General features: G+C 55.2%; 1 protein-coding gene and 1 pseudogene across 1 annotated transcript in view; both read right to left on the bottom strand.

Annotated features, from left to right (window-relative positions):
• Window positions 1-20,175, bottom strand: part of DNAH7 (dynein axonemal heavy chain 7) — a 197,201-nt gene that overhangs the window by 158,351 nt on the left and 18,675 nt on the right. The window lies entirely within an intron of this gene.
• On the bottom strand, window positions 18,197-18,363 carry LOC132534523 (small nucleolar RNA SNORA73 family; annotated as a pseudogene).

Below are 20,175 nucleotides of genomic sequence, written 5' to 3'. Positions count from 1 at the left end.
TTCTGAGCACACAGGACACTCGCTGCTGTGACTACTGTCCTGGATTCACTGCACACCTCTGAGTACACAGGACACTCGCTGCTGTGACTACAGTCCTGGACTCATTGCACACCTCTGAGCACACAGGACACTCGCTGCTGTGACTAACGTCCTGGACTCATGCACCACCTCTGAGCACAGAGGACACTCGCTGCTGTGACTACAGTCCTGGACTCACTATACCACCTCTGAGCACACAGGACACTCGCTGCTGTGACTACTGTCCTGGATTCACTGCACACATCTGAGTACACAGGACACTCGCTGCTGTGACTGCAGTCCTGGATTCACTGCACACCTCTGAGCACACAGGACACTCGCTGCTGTGACTACAGTCCTGGACTCACTACACACCTCTGAGCACACAGGACACTCGCTGCTGTGACTACAGTCCTGGTCTCACTGCACCACCTCTGAGCACACAGGACACTCGCTGCTGTGACTAACGTCCTGGACTCACTGCACCACCTCTGAGCACACAGGACACTCGCTGCTGTGACTACAGTCCTGGTCTCACTGCACACCTCTGAGCACAGAGGACACTCGCTGCTGTGACTACAGTCCTGGACTCACTGCACCTCCTCTGAGCACAGAGGACACTCGCTGCTGTGACTACAGTCCTGGACTCACTATACCAACTCTGAGCACACAGGACACTCGCTGCTGTGACTACAGTCCTGGTCTCACTGTACCACCTCTGAGCACACAGGACACTCGCTACTGTGACTACAGTCCTGGACTCACTATACCACCTCTGAGCACACTGGACACTCGCTGCTGTGACTACAGTCCTGGACTCACTATACCACCTCTGAGCACACAGGACACTCGCTACTGTGACTACAGTCCTGGACTCACTATACCACCTCTGAGCACACAGGACACTCGCTGCTGTGACTACAGTCCTGGACTCACTATACCACCTCTGAGCACACAGGACACTCGCTGCTGTGACTACAGTCCTGGACTCACTGCACCACCTCTGAGCACACAGGACACTCGCTGCTGTGACTACAGTCCTGGACTCACTACACACCTCTGAGCACACAGGACACTCGCTGCTGTGACTACAGTCCTGGACTCACTATACCACCTCTGAGCACACAGGACACTCGCTGCTGTGACTACAGTCCTGGACTCACTATACCACCTCTGAGCACACAGGACACTCGCTGCTGTGACTACAGTCCTGGACTCACTGCACCACCTCTGAGCACACAGGACACTCGCTGCTGTGACTACAGTCCTGGACTCACTGCACCTCCTCTGAGCACAGAGGACACTCGCTGCTGTGACTACAGTCCTGGACTCACTATACCAACTCTGAGCACACAGGACACTCGCTGCTGTGACTACAGTCCTGGTCTCACTGTACCACCTCTGAGCACACAGGACACTCGCTGCTGTGACTACAGTCCTGGACTCACTGCACCACCTCTGAGCACAGAGGACACTCGCTGCTGTGACTACAGTCCTGGACTCACTATACCAACTTTGAGCTCACAGGACACTCGCTGCTGTGACTACAGTCCTGGACTCACTATACCACCTCTGAGCACACAGGACACTCGCTGCTGTGACTACAGTCCTGGACTCACTATACCACCTCTGAGCACACAGGACACTCGCTGCTGTGACTACAGTCCTGGACTCACTGCACCACCTCTGAGCACACAGGACACTCGCTGCTGTGACTACAGTCCTGGACTCACTACACACCTCTGAGCACACAGGACACTCGCTGCTGTGACTACAGTCCTGGTCTCACTGCACACCTAGAGCACACAGGACACTCGCTGCTATGACTACAGTCCTGGGACTCACTGCACACCTCTGAGCACACAGGACACTCGCTGCTGTGACTACAGTCCTGGACTCACTGCACACCAATGAGCACACAGGACACTCGCTGCTGTGACTACAGTCCTGGACTCATTGCACACCTCTGAGCACACAGGACACTCGCTGCTGTGACTACAGTCCTGGGAATCACTGCACACCTCTGAGCACAGAGGACACTCGCTGCTGTGACTACAGTCCTGGACTCACTGCGCCACCTCTGAGCACACAGAACACTCGCTGCGGTGACTACAGTCCTCGGACTCACTATACCACCTCTGAGCACACAGGACACTCGCTGCTGTGACTACTGTCCTAAGACTCACTGCACCACCTCTGAGCACACAGGACACTCGCTGCTGTGACTACAGTCCTAAAACTCACTGCACACCTCTGAGCACACAGGACACTCGCTGCTGTGACTACAGTCGTGGTCTCACTGCACACCTCTGAGTACACAGGACACTCGCTGCTGTGACTACAGTCCTAAGACTCACTGGACACCTCTGAGCACACAGGACACCGCTGCTGTGACTACAGTCCTGGTCTCACTGCACACCTCTGAGCACACAGGACACTCGCTGCTGTGACTACAGTCCTGGACTCACTATACCAACTCTGAGCACACAGGACACTCGCTGCTGTGACTACAGTCCTGGGACTCACTATACCACCTCTAAGCACACAGGATACTCACTGCTGTGACTACAGTCCTGGACTCACTGCACACCAATGAGCACACAGGACACTCGCTGCTGTGACTACAGTCCTGGACTCACTATACCACCTCTGAGAACACAGGATACTCGCTGCTGTGACTACAGTCCTGGTCTCACTGCACACCTCTGAGCACACAGGACACTCGCTGCTGTGACTACAGTCCTGGTCTCACTGCACACCTCTGAGCACACAGGACACTCGCTGCTGTGACTACTGTCCTGGGACTCACTGCATACCACTGAGCACACAGGACACTCGCTGCTGTGACTACAGTCCTGGGACTCACTGCACACCTCTGAGCACACAGGACACTCGCTGCTGTGACTACAGTCCTGGGACTCACTATACCACCTCTAAGCACACAGGATACTCACTGCTGTGACTACAGTCCTAGACTCACTGCACCACCTCTGAGCACACAGGACACTCGCTGCTGTGACTACAGTCCTGGACTCACTGCGCCACCTCTGAGCACACAGGACACTCGCTGCTGTGACTACAGTCCTGGGACTCACTGCACACCTCTGAGCACACAGAACACTCGCTGCTGTGACTAACGTCCTGGACTCACTGCACCACCTCTGAGCACACAGGACACTCGCTGCTGTGACTACAGTCCTGGGACTCACTGTACAACTCTGAGCACACAGTACACTCGCTGCTGTGACTACAGTCCTGGACTCAATGCACCACCTCTGAGCACACAGGACACTCACTGCTGTGACTACAGTCCAGGACTCACTATACCACCTCTGAGCACACAGGACACTCGCTGCTGTGACTACTGTCCTGGACTCACTGCACCACCTCTGAGCACACAGGACACTCACTGCTGTGACTACAGTCCTGGACTCACTGCACACCTCTGAGCACACAGGACACTCGCTGCTGTGACTACAGTCCTGGACTCACTGCACCTCCTCTGAGCACACAGGACACTCGCTGCTGTGACTACAGTCCTGGACTCACTGCACCACCTCTGAGCACACTGGACACTCGCTGCTGTGACTACAGTCCTGGACTCACTGCACCACCTCTGAGCACACAGGACACTCGCTGCTGTGACTACAGTCCTGGACTCACTATACCACCTCTGAGCAGACAGGATACTCACTGCTGTGACTACAGTCCTGGTCTCACTGCACACCAATGAGCACACAGGACACTCGCTGCTGTGACTACAGTCCTGGACTCACTATACCACCTCTGAGCAGACAGGATACTCACTGCTGTGACTACAGTCCTGGCCTCACTGCACACCAATGAGCACACAGGACACTCGCTGCTGTGACTACAGTCCTGGACTCACTGCACACCTCTGAGCACACAGGACACTCGCTGCTGTGACTACAGTCCTGGACTCATTGCACCACCTCTGAGCACACAGGACACTCGCTGCTGTGACTACTGTCCTGGACTCACTATACCACCTCTGAGAACACAGGATACTCGCTGCTGTGACTACAGTCCTGGTCTCACTGCATACCTCTGAGCACACAGGACACTCGCTGCTGTGACTACAGTCCTGGTCTCACTGCACACCTCTGAGCACACAGGACACTCGCTGCTGTGACTACTGTCCTGGGACTCACTACATACCACTGAGCACACAGGACACTCGCTGCTGTGACTACAGTCCTGGGACTCACAATACCACCTCTAAGCACACAGGATACTCACTGCTGTGACTACAGTCCTCGACTCACTGCACACCAATGAGCACACAGGACACTCACTGCTGTGACTACAGTCCTGGACTCACTATACCACCTCTGAGAACACAGGATACTCGCTGCTGTGACTACACTCCTGGTCTCACTGCACACCTCTGAGCACACAGGACACTCGCTGCTGTGACTACAGTCCTGGGACTCACTGCACACCTCTGAGCACACAGGACACTCGCTGCTGTGACTAACGTCCTGGACTCACTGCACCACCTCTGAGCACACAGGACACTCGCTGCTGTGACTACAGTCCTGGACTCACTGCACCACCTATGAGCACACAGGACACTCGCTGCTGTGACTACAGTCCTGGACTCACTGCAAACCTCTGAGCACACAGGACACTCGCTGCTGTGACTACAGTCCTGGGACTCACTGCACACCTCTGAGCACACAGGACACTCGCTGCTGTGACTACAGTCCTGGACTCACTGCACCACCTCTGAGCACACAGGACACTCACTGGTGTGACTACAGTCCTGGACTCACTGCACCACCTCTGAGCACACAGGACACTCGCTGCTGTGACTACAGTCCTGGACTTACTGCACCACCTATGAGCACACAGGACACTCGCTGCTTTGACTACAGTCCTGGTCTCACTGCATACCTCTGAGCACACAGGACACTCGCTGCTATGACTACAGTCCTGGGACTCACTGCACACCTCTGAGCACACAGGACACTCGCTGCTGTGACTACAGCCCTGGACTCACTGCACACCAATGAGCACACAGGAAACTCACTGCTGTGACTACAGTCCTGGACTCATTGCACACCTCTGAGCACACAGGACACTCGCTGCTGTGACTACTGTCCTAAGACTCACTGCACCACCTCTGAGCACACAGGACACTCGCTGCTGTGACTACAGTCCTGGTCTCACTGCACACCTCTGAGCACACAGGACACTCGCTGCTGTGACTACAGTCCTGGTCTCACTGCACACCTCTGAGCACACAGGACACTCGCTGCTGTGACTACAGTCCTGGGACTCACTATACCACCTCTAAGCACACAGGATACTCACTGCTGTGACTACAGTCCTGGACTCACTGCACACCAATGAGCACACAGGACACTCGCTGCTGTGACTACTGTCCTGGGACTCACTGCATACCACTGAGCACACAGGACACTCGCTGCTGTGACTACAGTCCTGGACTCACTGCACACCTCTGAGCACACAGGACACTCGCTGCTGTGACTACAGTCCTGGGACTCACTATACCACCTCTAAGCACACAGGATACTCACTGCTGTGACTACAGTCCTGGACTCACTGCACACCTCTGAGCACACAGGACACTCGCTGCTATGACTAACGTCCTGGACTCACTGCACCACCTCTGAGCACACAGGACACTCGCTGCTGTGACTACAGTCCTGGACTCACTGCACCACCACTGAGCACACAGGACACTCGCTGCTGTGACTACAGTCCTGGACTCACTGCACACCTCTGAGCACACAGGACACTCGCTGCTGTGACTACAGTCCTGGGACTCACTGCACACCTCTGAGCACACAGGACACTCGGTGCTGTGACTAACGTCCTGGACTCACTACACCACCTCTGAGCACACAGGACACTCGCTGCTGTGACTACAGTCCTGGACTCACTGCACCACCACTGAGCACACTGGACACTCGCTGCTGTGACTACAGTCCTGGACTCACTGCACACCTCTGAGCACACAGGACACTCTCTGCTGTGACTACAGTCCTGGGACTCACTGCACACCTCTGAGCACACAGGACACTCGCTGCTGTGACTACAGTCCTGGACTCAATGCACCACCACTGAGCACACAGGACACTCACTGCTGTGACTACAGTCCTGGACTCACTGCACACCTCTGAGCACACAGGACACTCGCTGCTGTGACTACAGTCCTGGGACTCACTGCACCACCTCTGAGCACACAGGACACTCGCTGCTGTGACTACAGTCCTGGTCTCACTGCACCACCTCTGAGCACAAAGGACACTCGCTGCTGTGACTACAGTCCTGGACTCACTGCACCACCTCTGAGCACACTGGACACTCGCTGCTGTGACTACAGTCCTGGACTCACTACACACCTCTGAGCACACAGGACACTCGCTGCTGTGACTACAGTCCTGGGACTCACTACACACCTCTGAGCACACAGGACACTCGCTGCTGCGACTACAGTCCTGGACTCACTGCACCACCTCTGAGCACACAGGACACTCACTGGTGTGACTACAGTCCTGGACTCACTGCACCACTTCTGAGCACACTGGACACTCGCTGCTGTGACTACAGTCCTGGACTCACTGCACCACCTCTAAGCACACTGGACACTCGCTGCTGTGACTACAGTCCTGGACTCACTGCACACCTCTGAGCACACAGGACACTCTCTGCTGTGACTACAGTCCTGGGACTCACTGCACACCTCTGAGCACACAGGACACTCGCTGCTGTGACTACAGTCCTGGACTCACTATACCACCTCTGAGAACACAGGACACTCGCTGCTGTGACTACAGTCCTGGTCTCACTGCACACCTCTGAGCACACAGGACACTCGCTGCTGTGACTACAGTCCTGGTCTCACTGCACACCTCTGAGCACACAGGACACTCGCTGCTGTGACTACAGTCCTGGGACTCACTATACCACCTCTAAGCACACAGGATACTCACTGCTGTGACTACAGTCCAGGACTCACTGCACACCAATGAGCACACAGGACACTCGCTGCTGTGACTACTGTCCTGGGACTCACTGCATACCACTGAGCACACAGGACACTCGCTGCTGTGACTACAGTCCTGGACTCACTGCACACCTCTGAGCACACAGGACACTCGCTGCTATGACTAACGTCCTGGACTCACTGCACCACCTCTGAGCACACAGGACACTCGCTGCTGTGACTACAGTCCTGGACTCACTGCACCACCACTGAGCACACAGGACACTCGCTGCTGTGACTACAGTCCTGGACTCACTGCACACCTCTGAGCACACAGGACACTCGCTGCTGTGACTACAGTCCTGGGACTCACTGCACACCTCTGAGCACACAGGACACTCGGTGCTGTGACTAACGCCCTGGACTCACTACACCACCTCTGAGCACACAGGACACTCGCTGCTGTGACTACAGTCCTGGACTCACTGCACCACCACTGAGCACACTGGACACTCGCTGCTGTGACTACAGTCCTGGACTCACTGCACACCTCTGAGCACACAGGACACTCGCTGCTGTGACTACAGTCCTGGGACTCACTGCACACCTCTGAGCACACAGGACACTCGCTGCTGTGACTACAGTCCTGGACTCACTGCACACCTCTGAGCACACAGGACACTCTCTGCTGTGACTACAGTCCTGGGACTCACTGCACACCTCTGAGCACACAGGACACTCGCTGCTGTGACTACAGTCCTGGACTCAATGCACCACCACTGAGCACACAGGACACTCACTGCTGTGACTACAGTCCTGGACTCACTGCACACCTCTGAGCACAAAGGACACTCGCTGCTGTGACTACAGTCCTGGGACTCACTGCACCACCTCTGAGCACACAGGACACTCGCTGCTGTGACTACAGTCCTGGTCTCATTGCACCACCTCTGAGCACAAAGGACACTCGCTGCTGTGACTACAGTCCTGGACTCACTGCACCACCTCTGAGCACACTGGACACTCGCTGCTGTGACTACAGTCCTGGACTCACTGCACCACCTCTGAGCACACAGGACACTCGCTGCTGTGACTACAGTCCTGGGACTCACTACACACCTCTGAGCACACAGGACACTCGCTGCTGCGACTACAGTCCTGGACTCACTGCACCACCTCTGAGCACACAGGACACTCACTGGTGTGACTACAGTCCTGGACTCACTGCACCACTTCTGAGCACACTGGACACTCGCTGCTGTGACTACAGTCCTGGACTCACTGCACCACCTCTAAGCACACTGGACACTCGCTGCTGTGACTACAGTCCTGGACTCACTATACCACCTCTGAGCAGACAGGATACTCACTGCTGTGACTACAGTCCTGGACTCACTGCACACCAATGAGCACACAGGACACTCGCTGCTGTGACTACAGTCCTGGACTCACTGCACACCTCTGAGCACACAGGACACTCGCTGCTGTGACTACAGTCCTGGGACTCACTGCACACCTCTGAGCACACAGGACACTCGCTGCTGCGACTACAGTCCTGGTCTCACTGCACCACCTCTGAGCACACAGGACAGTCGCTGCTGTGACTACAGTCCTGGGACTCACTGCACCACCTCTGAGCACACTGGACACTCGCTGCTGCGACTACAGTCCTGGACTCACTGCACCACCTCTGAGCACACAGGACACTCACTGCTGTGACTACAGTCCTGGGACTCACTACACACCTCTGAGCACACAGGACACTCGCTGCTGTGACTACAGTCCTGGACTCACTGCACCACCTCTGAGCACACAGGACACTCACTGGTGTGACTACAGTCCTGGACTCACTGCACCACCTCTGAGCACACAGGACACTCGCTGCTGTGACTACAGTCCTGGGACTCACTGCACACCTCTGAGCACACAGGACACTCGCTGCTGCGACTACAGTCCTGGACTCACTGCACCACCTCTGAGCACAGAGGACACTCGCTGCTGTGACTACAGTCCTGGGACTCACTGCACACCTCTGAGCACACAGGACACTCGCTGCTGTGACTACAGTCCTGGTCTCACTGCATACCTCTGAGCACACAGGACACTCGCTGCTATGACTACAGTCCTGGGACTCACTGCACACCTCTGAGCACACAGGACACTCGCTGCTGTGACTACAGCCCTGGACTCACTGCACACCAATGAGCACACAGGAAACTCACTGCTGTGACTACAGTCCTGGACTCATTGCACACCTCTGAGCACACAGGACACTCGCTGCTGTGACTACTGTCCTAAGACTCACTGCACCACCTCTGAGCACACAGGACACTCGCTGCTGTGACTACAGTCCTGGTCTCACTGCACACCTCTGAGCACACAGGACACTCGCTGCTGTGACTACAGCCCTGGACTCACTGCACACCAATGAGCACACAGGAAACTCACTGCTGTGACTACAGTCCTGGACTCACTGCACACCTCTGAGCACACAGGACACTCGCTGCTGTGACTACAGTCCTGGACTCACTGCACCACCTCTGAGCACACAGGACACTCGCTGCTGTGACTACAGTCCTGGACTCACTATACCACCTCTGAGAACACAGGACACTCGCTGCTGTGACTACAGTCCTGGTCTCACTGCACACCTCTGAGCACACAGGACACTCGCTGCTGTGACTACAGTCCTGGTCTCACTGCACACCTCTGAGCACACAGGACACTCGCTGCTGTGACTACAGTCCTGGGACTCACTATACCACCTCTAAGCACACAGGATACTCACTGCTGTGACTACAGTCCTGGACTCACTGCACACCAATGAGCACACAGGACACTCGCTGCTGTGACTACTGTCCTGGGACTCACTGCATACCACTGAGCACACAGGACACTCGCTGCTGTGACTACAGTCCTGGACTCACTGCACACCTCTGAGCACACAGGACACTCGCTGCTATGACTAACGTCCTGGACTCACTGCACCACCTCTGAGCACACAGGACACTCGCTGCTGTGACTACAGTCCTGGACTCACTGCACCACCACTGAGCACACAGGACACTCGCTGCTGTGACTACAGTCCTGGACTCACTGCACACCTCTGAGCACACAGGACACTCGCTGCTGTGACTACAGTCCTGGGACTCACTGCACACCTCTGAGCACACAGGACACTCGGTGCTGTGACTAACGTCCTGGACTCACTACACCACCTCTGAGCACACAGGACACTCGCTGCTGTGACTACAGTCCTGGACTCACTGCACCACCACTGAGCACACTGGACACTCGCTGCTGTGACTACAGTCCTGGACTCACTGCACACCTCTGAGCACACAGGACACTCGCTGCTGTGACTACAGTCCTGGGACTCACTGCACACCTCTGAGCACACAGGACACTCGCTGCTGTGACTACAGTCCTGGACTCACTGCACACCTCTGAGCACACAGGACACTCTCTGCTGTGACTACAGTCCTGGGACTCACTGCACACCTCTGAGCACACAGGACACTCGCTGCTGTGACTACAGTCCTGGACTCAATGCACCACCACTTAGCACACAGGACACTCACTGCTGTGACTACAGTCCTGGACTCACTGCACACCTCTGAGCACAAAGGACACTCGCTGCTGTGACTACAGTCCTGGGACTCACTGCACCACCTCTGAGCACACAGGACACTCGCTGCTGTGACTACAGTCCTGGTCTCATTGCACCACCTCTGAGCACAAAGGACACTCGCTGCTGTGACTACAGTCCTGGACTCACTGCACCACCTCTGAGCACACTGGACACTCGCTGCTGTGACTACAGTCCTGGACTCACTGCACCACCTCTGAGCACACAGGACACTCGCTGCTGTGACTACAGTCCTGGGACTCACTACACACCTCTGAGCACACAGGACACTCGCTGCTGTGACTACAGTCCTGGACTCACTGCACCACCTCTGAGCACACAGGACACTCACTGGTGTGACTACAGTCCTGGACTCACTGCACCACTTCTGAGCACACTGGACACTCGCTGCTGTGACTACAGTCCTGGACTCACTGCACCACCTCTAAGCACACTGGACACTCGCTGCTGTGACTACAGTCCTGGACTCACTATACCACCTCTGAGCAGACAGGATACTCACTGCTGTGACTACAGTCCTGGACTCACTGCACACCAATGAGCACACAGGACACTCGCTGCTGTGACTACAGTCCTGGACTCACTGCACACCTCTGAGCACACAGGACACTCGCTGCTGTGACTACAGTCCTGGGACTCACTGCACACCTCTGAGCACACAGGACACTCGCTGCTGCGACTACAGTCCTGGTCTCACTGCACCACCTCTGAGCACACAGGACAGTCGCTGCTGTGACTACAGTCCTGGGACTCACTGCACCACCTCTGAGCACACTGGACACTCGCTGCTGCGACTACAGTCCTGGACTCACTGCACCACCTCTGAGCACACAGGACACTCACTGCTGTGACTACAGTCCTGGGACTCACTACACACCTCTGAGCACACAGGACACTCGCTGCTGTGACTACAGTCCTGGACTCACTGCACCACCTCTGAGCACACAGGACACTCACTGGTGTGACTACAGTCCTGGACTCACTGCACCACCTCTGAGCACACAGGACACTCGCTATGTGACTACAGTCCTGGGACTCACTGCACACCTCTGAGCACACAGGACACTCGCTGCTGCGACTACAGTCCTGGACTCACTGCACCACCTCTGAGCACAGAGGACACTCGCTGCTGTGACTACAGTCCTGGGACTCACTGCACCACCTCTGAGCACACTGGACACTCGCTGCTGCGACTACAGTCCTGGACTCACTGCACCACCTCTGAGCACACAGGACACTCACTGCTGTGACTACAGTCCTGGACTCACTGCACCACCTCTGAGCACACAGGACACTCGCTGCTGTGACTACAGTCCTGGACTCACTGCACCACCACTGAGCACACTGGACACTCGCTGCTGTGACTACAGTCCTGGACTCACTGCACACCTCTGAGCACACAGGACACTCGCTGCTGTGACTACAGTCCTGGGACTCACTGCACACCTCTGAGCACACAGGACACTCGATGCTGTGACTACAGTCCTGGACTCACTGCACACCTCTGAGCACACAGGACACTCTCTGCTGTGACTACAGTCCTGGGACTCACTGCACACCTCTGAGCACACAGGACACTCGCTGCTGTGACTACAGTCCTGGACTCAATGCACCACCACTGAGCACACAGGACACTCACTGCTGTGACTACAGTCCTGGACTCACTGCACACCTCTGAGCACAAAGGACACTCGCTGCTGTGACTACAGTCCTGGGACTCACTGCACCACCTCTGAGCACACAGGACACTCGCTGCTGTGACTACAGTCCTGGTCTCATTGCACCACCTCTGAGCACAAAGGACACTCGCTGCTGTGACTACAGTCCTGGACTCACTGCACCACCTCTGAGCACACTGGACACTCGCTGCTGTGACTACAGTCCTGGACTCACTGCACCACCTCTGAGCACACAGGACACTCGCTGCTGTGACTACAGTCCTGGGACTCACTACACACCTCTGAGCACACAGGACACTCGCTGCTGCGACTACAGTCCTGGACTCACTGCACCACCTCTGTGCACACAGGACACTCACTGGTGTGACTACAGTCCTGGACTCACTGCACCACTTCTGAGCACACTGGACACTCGCTGCTGTGACTACAGTCCTGGACTCACTGCACCACCTCTAAGCACACTGGACACTCGCTGCTGTGACTACAGTCCTGGACTCACTATACCACCTCTGAGCAGACAGGATACTCACTGCTGTGACTACAGTCCTGGACTCACTGCACACCAATGAGCACACAGGACACTCGCTGCTGTGACTACAGTCCTGGACTCACTGCACACCTCTGAGCACACAGGACACTCGCTGCTGTGACTACAGTCCTGGGACTCACTGCACACCTCTGAGCACACAGGACACTCGCTGCTGCGACTACAGTCCTGGTCTCACTGCACCACCTCTGAGCACACAGGACAGTCGCTGCTGTGACTACAGTCCTGGGACTCACTGCACCACCTCTGAGCACACTGGACACTCGCTGCTGCGACTACAGTCCTGGACTCACTGCACCACCTCTGAGCACACAGGACACTCGCTGCTGTGACTACAGTCCTGGGACTCACTACACACCTCTGAGCACACAGGACACTCGCTGCTGTGACTACAGTCCTGGACTCACTGCACCACCTCTGAGCACACAGGACACTCACTGGTGTGACTACAGTCCTGGACTCACTGCACCACCTCTGAGCACACAGGACACTCGCTGCTGTGACTACAGTCCTGGGACTCACTGCACACCTCTGAGCACACAGGACACTCGCTGCTGCGACTACAGTCCTGGACTCACTGCACCACCTCTGAGCACAGAGGACACTCGCTGCTGTGACTACAGTCCTGGACTCACTGCACACCTCTGAGCACACAGGACACTCGCTGCTGTGACTACAGTCCTGGTCTCACTGCATACCTCTGAGCACACAGGACACTCGCTGCTATGACTACAGTCCTGGGACTCACTGCACACCTCTGAGCACACAGGACACTCGCTGCTGTGACTACAGCCCTGGACTCACTGCACACCAATGAGCACACAGGAAACTCACTGCTGTGACTACAGTCCTGGACTCATTGCACACCTCTGAGCACACAGGACACTCGCTGCTGTGACTACTGTCCTAAGACTCACTGCACCACCTCTGAGCACACAGGACACTCACTGCTGTGACTACAGTCCTGGTCTCACTGCACACCTCTGAGCACACAGGACACTCGCTGCTGTGACTACAGCCCTGGACTCACTGCACACCAATGAGCACACAGGAAACTCACTGCTGTGACTACAGTCCTGGACTCACTGCACACCTCTGAGCACACAGGACACTCGCTGCTGTGACTACAGTCCTGGACTCACTGCACCACCTCTGAGCACACAGGACACTCGCTGCTGTGACTACAGTCCTGGACTCACTATACCACCTCTGAGAACACAGGACACTCGCTGCTGTGACTACAGTCCTGGTCTCACTGCACACCTCTGAGCACACAGGACACTCGCTGCTGTGACTACAGTCCTGGTCTCACTGCACACCTCTGAGCACACAGGACACTCGCTGCTGTGACTACAGTCCTGGGACTCACTATACCACCTCTAAGCACACAGGATACTCACTGCTGTGACTACAGTCCTGGACTCACTGCACACCAATGAGCACACAGGACACTCGCTGCTGTGACTACTGTCCTGGGACTCACTGCATACCACTGAGCACACAGGACACTCGCTGCTGTGACTACAGTCCTGGACTCACTGCACACCTCTGAGCACACAGGACACTCGCTGCTATGACTAACGTCCTGGACTCACTGCACCACCTCTGAGCACACAGGACACTCGCTGCTGTGACTACAGTCCTGGACTCACTGCACCACCACTGAGCACACAGGACACTCGCTGCTGTGACTACAGTCCTGGACTCACTGCACACCTCTGAGCACACAGGACACTCGCTGCTGTGACTACAGTCCTGGGACTCACTGCACACCTCTGAGCACACAGGACACTCGGTGCTGTGACTAACGTCCTGGACTCACTACACCACCTCTGAGCACACAGGACACTCGCTGCTGTGACTACAGTCCTGGACTCACTGCACCACCACTGAGCACACTGGACACTCACTGCTGTGACTACAGTCCTGGACTCACTGCACACCTCTGAGCACACAGGACACTCGCTGCTGTGACTACAGTCCTGGGACTCACTGCACACCTCTGAGCACACAGGACACTCGCTGCTGTGACTACAGTCCTGGACTCACTGCACACCTCTGAGCACACAGGACACTCTCTGCTGTGACTACAGTCCTGGGACTCACTGCACACCTCTGAGCACACAGGACACTCGCTGCTGTGACTACAGTCCTGGACTCAATGCACCACCACTGAGCACACAGGACACTCACTGCTGTGACTACAGTCCTGGACTCACTGCACACCTCTGAGCACAAAGGACACTCGCTGCTGTGACTACAGTCCTGGGACTCACTGCACCACCTCTGAGCACACAGGACACTCGCTGCTGTGACTACAGTCCTGGTCTCATTGCACCACCTCTGAGCACAAAGGACACTCGCTGCTGTGACTACAGTCCTGGACTCACTGCACCACCTCTGAGCACACTGGACACTCGCTGCTGTGACTACAGTCCTGGACTCACTGCACCACCTCTGAGCACACAGGACACTCGCTGCTGTGACTACAGTCCTGGGACTCACTACACACCTCTGAGCACACAGGACACTCGCTGCTGTGACTACAGTCCTGGACTCACTGCACCACCTCTGAGCACACAGGACACTCACTGGTGTGACTACAGTCCTGGACTCACTGCACCACTTCTGAGCACACTGGACACTCGCTGCTGTGACTACAGTCCTGGACTCACTATACCACCTCTGAGCAGACAGGATACTCACTGCTGTGACTACAGTCCTGGACTCACTGCACACCAATGAGCACACAGGACACTCGCTGCTGTGACTACAGTCCTGGACTCACTGCACACCTCTGAGCACACAGGACACTCGCTGCTGTGACTACAGTCCTGGGACTCACTGCACACCTCTGAGCACACAGGACACTCGCTGCTGCGACTACAGTCCTGGTCTCACTGCACCACCTCTGAGCACACAGGACAGTCGCTGCTGTGACTACAGTCCTGGGACTCACTGCACCACCTCTGAGCACACTGGACACTCGCTGCTGCGACTACAGTCCTGGACTCACTGCACCACCTCTGAGCACACAGGACACTCACTGCTGTGACTACAGTCCTGGGACTCACTACACACCTCTGAGCACACAGGACACTCGCTGCTGTGACTACAGTCCTGGACTCACTGCACCACCTCTGAGCACACAGGACACTCACTGGTGTGACTACAGTCCTGGACTCACTGCACCACCTCTGAGCACACAGGACACTCGCTGCTGTGACTACAGTCCTGGGATTCACTGCACACCTCTGAGCACACAGGACACTCGCTGCTGCGACTACAGTCCTGGACTCACTGCACCACCTCTGAGCACAGAGGACACTCGCTGCTGTGACTACAGTCCTGGGACTCACTGCACCACCTCTGAGCACACTGGACACTCGCTGCTGCGACTACAGTCCTGGACTCACTGCACCACCTCTGAGCACACAGGACACTCACTGCTGTGACTACAGTCCTGGGACTCACTACACACCTCTGAGCACACAGGACACTCGCTGCTGTGACTACAGTCCTGGACTCACTGCACCACCTCTGAGCACACAGGACACTCACTGGTGTGACTACAGTCCTGGACTCACTGCACCACCACTGAGCACACAGGACACTCGCTGCTGTGACTACAGTCCTGGACTCACTGCACCACCTCTGAGCACACTGGACACTCGCTGCTGTGACTACAGTCCTGGACTCACTGCACCACCTCTGAGCATACAGGACACTCGCTGCTGTGACTACAGTCCTGGGACTCACTACACACCTCTGAGCACACAGGACACTCGCTGCTGTGACTACAGTCCTGGACTCACTATACCACCTCTGAGCAGACAGGATACTCACTGCTGTGACTACAGTCCTTGACTCACTGCACACCAATGAGCACACAGGACACTCGCTGCTGTGACTACAGTCCTGGACTCACTGCACACCAATGAGCACACAGGACACTCGCTGCTGTGACTACAGTCCTGGGACTCACTGCACACCTCTGAGCACACAGGACACTCGCTGCTGTGACTACAGTCCTGGACTCACTGCACCACCTCTGAGCACACAGGACACTCACTGCTGTGACTACAGTCCTGGACTCACTGCACCACCTCTGAGCACACAGGACACTCGCTGCTGTGACTACAGTCCTGGACTCACTGCACCACCTCTGAGCACACAGGACACTCGCTGCTGTGACTACAGTCCTGGTCTCACTGCATACCTCTGAGCACACAGGACACTCGCTGCTATGACTACAGTCCTGGGACTCACTGCACACCTCTGAGCACACAGGACACTCACTGCTGTGACTACAGTCCTGGACTCACTGCACCACCTCGCTTCCTTGTAGTTCCTGCTGACGTATTTCGACAGGCCACTCACTGAGATGTTTTCAAAGGAAAAGGGCTTTATAAGTGATGGTACGACCTTCCCAAGATATCTACCGTTTACATTTTCCGTATGATCCACAGGCTGAAGGTGAGAAAGACGGGGCCAGGCTTGGCACACCTGACTGAGTGCACAAGGACTTGGGTTCATGTCCTGGGCTCTCACCTTCAGTCATGAGGCAGGGCTGCAGGTGTCTTTCTGTCTCTCACTCTCTATCTCCCCCTCCTCTCTCAATTTTTGGCTGTCTCTGTTCAATAAATAAAGATAACTAAAAAATAGAAAGAGTTTAAAAAAAAAAAAAGCACAGCACACGGTTGGCGAGAGAGGCCGCCTGCCCGCGAGCTACCAGTGACCAGACCCACAGCACTGGGAGAAGCTTTGCTATTGTACTGTCTTTCCCTCTCCTGTCTCTTTCTCTTTCTTTCTTTTAATCTACAAAAAATTATTTTTATTTGGGCCTGGCAATCACAGAAACATTGATCTGTTCATTTATTATCTGTACAGTTAGAATTTGGTTGAGAGGAAGAGACATTCAGTTCTCATCCCTCAGGTGGGCACAGGTCCTGTTCACTAAGCTGGGTGATGCAGCCCAGGCCCCTGAAAGACACCTGGCTTCTCAGGGTCCCTTCTCCTCAGCAGGCACCTGCTGCTCCATTTCCCAGTCAGAGTCCTGTCCTCCATGTGGTGGCACTAGGGTCGCGGGGCCTGGGCTATACCAGTGAGCCCTGTCTTGACACCTTCAACTCATGATTCACCAGTCAACCTGCCAGATAAAGGATCCCAACATAGTCGAATTAACTGAAGCAAGTGAAGGCATCTCCCTCAAAGCCAGCTATCTGGAATTCCCAGTAAAAGCTGCAAACACAAGCAAACGTGCTTACATCACGGATACTGGTAAGAGTGGAAAGAGAAGCACCTACACCCAGGCAGGGTGTTGAGGTAACTGCTTCCTGCGTTTGTCTCCTCAGTCACCGTCCGAAGGAGTCTGAGACGCTGTAGGAATGTGCAGGCACAGACTTGGGGCCTGGCCTCATCTCCAACGCCATGGAAAGGGACCGTACGTCACGGGGCAGAGCCTGGGAGAGCGACCCCCAGCTATCTGCATCGGATTTCTTTCTCTTAGAAAAAAATCATCCCAGAAAGCTAAAGCCATGGCCACAACAAAAATTAAAGTAAGATGGGAAAAATACCACCAGACACTGTTTCTACTTTCTTGGGAAGATCCCTAAATAATCTTAAGAGGAAAAAAAAAAATATATATATATTTTCAACTATTGGTTTATGGCTACAGAGTCAGGATAAAAATTACTGAGGGGGGCCAGGTGGTGGTGCACCTGGTTAAGTGCTCACATTCCAGTGCGCAAGGACCCAAGTTCAAGCCCCCGGTCCCCACCTGCACAGGGAAAGCTTCATGAGTGGTGAAGCAGGGCTGCAGGCGTCTCTCTGTCTGTCTCCCCTCCCCTCTCAAGATCTCTCTGTCTCTATCCAATAATAAATAATTTGTAATATTTTAAGAGATCCTTCAGAGGCTGTAGCTTTAACTCGGCCTATACAGAGGCTCCTGGTGATGGGCGTTCCAGCCGCCAACGCCTCTTCTTGGACTCAGTGTCGTTCTCATAAGCCTGAAACGCAGCTCCCGCTGCCCAGACTGCTGCTGGCACCTGCCCTCACAGCTCTCTGTCGCTCACGGGCCATATTCAGTCTTCCAGCTGCCTGTAGGCTCGGCGTAGCCGAATCCCTCCCCTTCACACCACTACAAGTAAGAAGGCTGACGTTAGCCTGACCCGTGCTGATCCAAGTCCACTGCTGATCTTGGGCAGAGAGGTTTCAGAAGTGCTGTGGCCAGGCACCGGCCGGGCTCTGCAGCCTCTGGCTCTCAGGGCTGCTGTCAGTCAGCACCGGCTCACAATCTCACCATCTCCTGAATCTCGCCCCGAAGGCAGAGGTCTCCTGGTCGTCCCATGAGTTTTCCCTTTCTTAGAAACATGTTAGGGGGCCAGCGCATGTGGCGCAAAGCGTAGGGACCGGTGTCAGGATCCCGGTTCGAGCCCCCGGCTCCCCACCTGCAGGGGAGTCGCTTCACAGGCGGTGAAGCAGGTCTGCAGGTGTCTGTCTTTCTCTCCCCCTCTGTCTTCCCCTCCTCTCTCCATTTCTCTCTGTCCTGTCCAACAACGAATGACATCAATAACAACAATAATAACTACAACAACAATGGAAACAACAAGAGCAACAAAAAGGAAATAAATAAAATCTAAAAAACAAAAAAAAGGAAACAATGGCCACCAGGAGCAGTGGATTCACAGCGCAGCACCGAGCCCCAGTGACAACCCTGGAGGTTTAAAAACCAGCTTGTTATTTTATTTGTTGTCCGTCCCTCTCTTATGGTATATTCAAATGCCATCTACAAAGTGATACACAACTGCCTTTTTGACTTACAAAAACACCTTGGAGATCTTTACAGACTAGCCCATTGAGACTTACAGCTGATAGCTGAGCTGTGTTCCCGTGTGAGTGGAATGGGCTCCTCAGCTAGTCCGCCATCAGCAGACGGTAGGTGTGAGTGGAATGGGCTCCTCGGCTAGTCCGCCATCAGCAGACGGTAGGTGTGAGTGGAATGGCCTCCTCGGCTAGTCCGCCATCAGCAGACGGTAGGTGTGAGTGGAATGGCCTCCTCGGCTAGTCCGCCATCAGCAGACGGTAGGTGTGAGTGGAATGGCCTCCTCGGCTAGTCCGCCATCAGCAGACAGTGGTTTCTAGCCTTTTATACTCACCAACAAAAGCCACACCAGAACGCCACCTGTCTAGATCACTTTCCCATGTTTTCAGTGTTTGTGGCCTAACTTCTCAGACATAAGATTGCTGGGTTGAATTAGAAATGAATTTATAATTCTGACAGAGGTCACTGGGTTCCTCTCCAGAA

This window comes from Erinaceus europaeus, chromosome 18 (assembly GCF_950295315.1).
Source record: "Erinaceus europaeus chromosome 18, mEriEur2.1, whole genome shotgun sequence".
In the NCBI taxonomy this organism is placed as follows: Eukaryota; Metazoa; Chordata; class Mammalia; order Eulipotyphla; family Erinaceidae; genus Erinaceus; species Erinaceus europaeus.
The sequence above is the reverse complement of the archived record's forward strand: the minus strand, read 5'-3'. Positions and strand labels throughout refer to the sequence as shown.